The sequence below is a fragment of the Cydia pomonella genome, chromosome 10, assembly GCF_033807575.1.
Source record: "Cydia pomonella isolate Wapato2018A chromosome 10, ilCydPomo1, whole genome shotgun sequence".
NCBI lineage: Eukaryota > Metazoa > Arthropoda > Insecta > Lepidoptera > Tortricidae > Cydia > Cydia pomonella.
The window spans coordinates 14,828,950-14,834,949 of record NC_084712.1 but is presented as its reverse complement, the minus strand read 5'-3'; positions in this window follow the sequence as shown (position 1 = coordinate 14,834,949).

Below are 6,000 nucleotides of genomic sequence, written 5' to 3'. Positions count from 1 at the left end.
TGCTATGTTGGTTAGAAGATACCTTTATGAGTACTGATAGTATTTATATCTAGTTCCAGTCGTTGAGCAGCAGATGGAGTTCTGTCGTCTGCAAAAATTCGCTAGCGTACAAACAGTAACGGGTACCGAACTTTCCGCAAAAGAATTTTCCTAGCATTGACCTTTAACACTTATGGACTACAAGCTCGTCCCGAAAAATAGTACATGATAAAAAGAGTGCAACGAAACTTATCCAGGCATCTGGCAGCTGTATATCGATGGAGACAAGACGGACACGCCAGCAAAACTATAAAAAGATTCAACCTGGCAAAAACGTTGGGCAGTGTTATATTATATTCGAATTAAATACATAATTCCCCTTAATACTATACCAATCCCAGAATTCTAAACTTTGCATCCTTCAAATGGCATATATTCTCTGACCTATGATCAACTGTCAGATGCCTGGATCCAGTAGGTAAAAAGGATAGTACAGCAAATTATTTAAGTATTTAGTTTCGTCGTTCTCATTATAGAAATAGAATTAGTTTATTTGGTGTGAAATGAAAACTCAACCTTTAAAATTATCAAGTACCATTTCTGGGGCTGGTTTTCCGACTATTATAATTGATTATAACATTTAAAAGAGGTAACCCACCCTGCATACAATCAGTCTATAAAACATACATAGCAACTTACATGTATAAAGTAAGTAAGTACTTAAACAGATGGTGAATAATCATTTACCATCATATTTTCACGGAAACGCACGAACGTGTTAATGCTATTTCAGTCAGTGATAGTACAATAAGTACTGAGGTTGACAGAAGTAGCATGACAAATACGAGCGTTTCCGAGAAAATATGATAGCATAGGATTGTTCACTACATCTGTACACCCTTGTCTGTGTATCCGACGTTTAGGTACTATATTATATTCGATTCCACTATCGCTTAGCACTACCTTTGGTTTGGAAAATGTACAATCATCACATTTAAGTGAACCGCAAGTATCAACCAATCTCAGCGTTCGCGAAAACGGGTCGCTTTCCATCTGACATCGGATGATAAATTATCCCTGGAGGGCTTATTCTGATTATAATAACAGGTCATGAATTTGATCTGGATTTGTTATGTATATGATCTGTCAGTGTTAAAAGTGACTATCCTGATTGAAGAAATTTCACTGACGCCTGCCGCATATTTTGAATAACGTGTAGAGTTTGTGAAGTTAGGGCTTGTAGAGTTAGAAGCTTGGCTCTACATGAGATCTGATAACTTTTTGATAGTGCTAGCTTATGGTTTCGTCTAGGCAACATTTTACATGAAAATGTTTTTGGTGATATTTTACGTCTTTTTGTAAATTTGCTTATGACAATATCCCATCCCAGTCAGTGATTCACTAAAAATCCTGAAATACGTATTTTATAATGTATAACAAGGAGTACCAAGGAGCAAGGAGACCTCTAGCATCAAAATTTGCCGAGGTCTCAAAAATTTCATCTCTTAGTTTAAGGGGTTGGGGGAGCTAAAAGTTCCAATTTTAGATTTTTTTTATTGTTTAAGTAGTAAAGTATTACTAAACTAGTAAGCTTATATCATCAGCTTTCTAGGACTTAAGGAAGTACCCTAAGAATTTGATGATCATCAGTAAGTCAGTGCCGAAATCGGTTTTTTTTTATATCAATTAAATCTAAAGGAGCTATGTCATTGAAACTTTCTGTGTTTAATAAGTCCACTATTGACATCATATCCCGAGAATTTTGTTTTTCTGGTCTGGTATAATCCAAACCCAAGTTATGAGGATTCAAAAATAACGACGGAAGCTTCGAGAAAAGGTAGGTAGTGTTGTTGCGCTTCGCTTGGCTCTTCTTCCTATGCACTACCGATACCGTGCCCCCAGATAGGGTAGATATTTCCTAAGAGGGTTAAATGGATTTATCCGAGTCTGAAGTTAAGCGACACAATTATTCCTTAACATGTGAGGGCCTACCGTGAATCTACTTCGTCCACTCGTCTATTTGTCTCTTTATATACTCGTACAAGAGCGATAGAGAAACAAACAACAATATTTAGATTATTAATTTTTGCGGCAGATCCTCTGATAACCATTGCATCGCGCTCTCACATAGGTAATAACCGTGTGCAAAAACGATTCATTAAGTGCAAGCAATGGGTATGTCTTAAATATGTATGTCGCGTTAGAGAATAGACCCACTGGAATAAAACGCACAGACGATGCTTATTGAATTGAATCTGGCTACAAAGGCCCAATTACGGGCACGAACTACAAGGTCAATTGGCAGGACGTTCTCTTGAATGGATATAGCACTTAACACATAGGACTGCCTTTTCGGAAATTATGCACGGGTGACTATAAATTTAGGTTAGGTTAGTGATTGAGTCGGTGTCTCGGTGGCTTTGTGCTAAGAAGTATAGAGTATATTGGGCTGCGTTTCCACTAGAGATGTGCGAGGATACGTAGCGAGGTAGGTAGGTCGCTCTTTAGCTATATGACCGCATGTTGTCTGCCTCTATCATTAAACAATTGTTTTTCTTTAGACTGTATCTTTTACTGAGGTGTACTAATAAAGTGTTCTATCTATTTATATGTTTGTTAAGAACTTTTAGTGTCACTTCATTTGTTTTCCTCGCTTAGCGTGCAGTGATTCTATTGGTTCTTAAAACACATCCTTCGCTACGCATCCTCGCACATCTCTGATGGAAACGCAGCCTTAAACTAGGCTAATGGGGTGAGTGGCTTTTTTGTGCGAAGAGGTGCACGTATTAGTGACTATTAGTGCTTATTGAAACCCATCAAAGATTCCTAAATGGCATAAACGGCTCTTTACTCTTTTATTTATTTTGTCCTGTTAGTATGTATGTATGTATGTATATATGTGTGTCAAATCTTGAAAGATAAATACTTCCCGACTTCCGATTGAGCTGAAAATTTTCATTCATATAAGTCGACTGACAATATAAGTCGAAGCTAATCTGATGATGGAGACGGGAAGGTGGTCATATGAACTCTGTAATGAAACAACGCAACATGTTTAGGGTTTTTAGAACTGTCTCGATAATTATTCGTTACCTGTGGTAAGAAAAGTACAGTCAGCGATAAAAGCTTGCACCAAAAATGTTTTTTTTTTTTCTTAAAACTTATTTATAGATAAGTACATCTGTTTTTATTACCTAACCTTTGGTATCAGTATATCTCTACATTCAACTTAAGCTTGTCAATCAACCCTTTTACAGGCCGCACCAATATACAATATATCCAATAAATCCAAATATATTCCAATTAATTCAGCTTTAAAGATTCATTGGAAGACAAGTCACATTTCCAGAAAGTCCAATCTAATTTGTAGATCGGCTTACTAAGGTTGAATTCCTATTGGCGCGTATGTATGGGGTCGATAAACCGTACTATAACTGGAAAAGGGCTAAGTTCGTGTTTACAATAGCATACGAATGATTAAACACATTATTGAGAGCTTGTGATATAGCGGCCAATATGGGAAAAGCAGCCAATATCCATAGAAAAGTGACCAAGGCCATATTTGAATACCTACTTTTGATTGATGTCAGAACTTTTATATAATCTCTCCGTGAAAATTCACATAAAACCTATAACTACCCCCCCCCCCCCCTTGCATTTTCTCAACAGGTCAACTATCTCTGCAGCTGACTGTACATGGTACACAGCTACACCTCAAAGTACGCGTTTTAAGGCTATTTCGTTGTTACGCTGGTATATGATGAAGTTTTTTTCACTTGCTAATGTTGAATTTAATTTAAAATATACTGAGGTTTTCCCATATTTTTGCATGGCTGACTTTTAGCGAAAAGAAAATGCACATGCATTTTTTACAAAACTTTAAAGGTGATGTAAAACCTTATGAGAAGAAAGGTGGTTGAACCACAATGTTTACGACTAAACAATTTTTCATTAGGTTGTCTGGATAGCTCAGAAATGCTCATGAAAATGTTTTACTTTGTTTACCCTGACCTCAACTAACCTTTTCGTTATTTATTGCAATGAACGCCGAGGAAAACAGTACGGTAAGGTGCAGAAATGGTTTTTCTAGTAACTTTATTTGGCTTCGTTCGTTGAACTGAATGTAGCTTACTTACTCGTACCGTACATACCGTGTATCGTTTTCATAATAAAAAAGGATATGTGGCTGATACAGGGCATACCGAAAAAATGTTGATAAAATGTTGGTAAACTTAAGGTATGCTCAATCTCCTAATTCTTTCAAGAGACTCATTGTATCTGCTTCCTTTTCCATATAACTGCCACTATTACTATATTATTGTATTAATAGAATCAGGCGTTACTTTGCGGAAATCCATGCTAATTAAAGCAAGAAATATTACTTTGCTAATCCGCGAGAAAATAACGTGTTAGTCAAACAGTGCTAACCCGTTATACTTACTTGCGTATTTTTACATGCAATTAATATTCTCACCCTCCCACCGCAAAAATAAATACGCAAATAAATATAACAACCCACCACCAAAAGTACAAAACTCGACATGTGTTTCGCCTCTCTACGAGCATCCTCAGGAGATGCTGGAGATGTTGACGGTCTGACACCCGACAACTAACTGAGCTGTCGTGTGTGAGTAATCTGTCGATACCCCCCGTCAGGGGGGTATGAGGGGCCGCTACCGCCTCACGGCTGCGGCGGCTGTCGCGGGTCGCTTCCCCACCGACTGGTGGGGTGGTCTTATGGCCGTCGTTTTGGGGACGGTGTGGGTAGCTGGTGTAGGCCAGCTCTTCGCTACCGATCGTTATCCAACCCCACGGCCCCTAACCTGGTGATACCGTTTGAGCGGGGCCAGGTTATGGAGCCGCGGAGAAGGCGACCGGCAGCTTAGCTGGCGTGTGTGGCGTGCTGGATCCGAGTGTGGTGTGGTGAGCAGTGCTAGTTAGCTACTGCTGGTGTAGAAGGGCTCGGGGCAAGTCCCGAGCCCACCTCTCCGGAGGTCTGGTGTTGTGATGCGGCGCGATGTCCCGAAGATGGTCCAGGCCGGCGTTGTCCGCGCGGTCAAACATGACCCGCGCGAGACGCTCGACGAACTCCTCCAGGCCGCGCCACTTCAGTGTCTCGGTGAGGGCTGCGTTGCTGACGTACCGCGGGCACTTGAGGATGGTCCTCAGTGTGAGGGTCTCCTGGCGCCTCATCTTCTCCTTGTTTGACCTGGAACAGAAAGAGTACCAGGCAGGTGAAGCATAGGTAAGTCTTGATCGTACGTAAGCTTGGTCCGTACAGGAAGCTTACTGCAGAAGACCGGGCGCAGACACATGCGAGCGACTTTCGCTCTTCGAACTGTGTCTGCGGCGTGCCGGTCCATGTTGAGCCTCCTGTCTATGGTCACCCCCAGGTATTTCACTGCGGGCGACTATGTGAGCGGCTGACCTAAAAGAGAAGGGGGATTGGGCAGGGCGGTGGCTTGCCCTGTGATGAGCGCTTGCGTTTTGCCCACATTGACTGATAGCCTCCATTTGGAGAGCCAGTCAGGAAGGGCGTCAAGCGTCGGCTGTATCTTGGTGACAGCGTGCGGCATCTTAAAAGATGTCGCAAAGTAGGCGGCGTCGTCTGCGAAGAGGGCTAGCTGCGCTTGCCCAACGACAGGAATGTCGTCGGTATAGCACGCATAGCATGCGGGCGACAGGCAGCTCCCCTGCGGGACGCCAGCCAACTGAGCTGTCTAGAACGGTCGGCCATATTTATATCTTGACCAGTCCCCCTACTGTGCAAGTGTGAGTGAGATGGAAAAATTTGTAATAACAGTTGAATGTTGCGTCATCGCCGTTATTACGAATTTTTCACTTGTTGAGTTTTGTACTTTTGGTGGTGGGTTGTTATATTTATTTGCGTATTTATTTTTGCGGTGGGAGGGTGGGAATATTAATTGCATGTAAAAATACGCAAGTAAGTATAACGGGTTAGCACTGTTTGACTAACACGTTATTTTCTCGCGGATTAGCAAAGTAATATTTCTTGCTTTA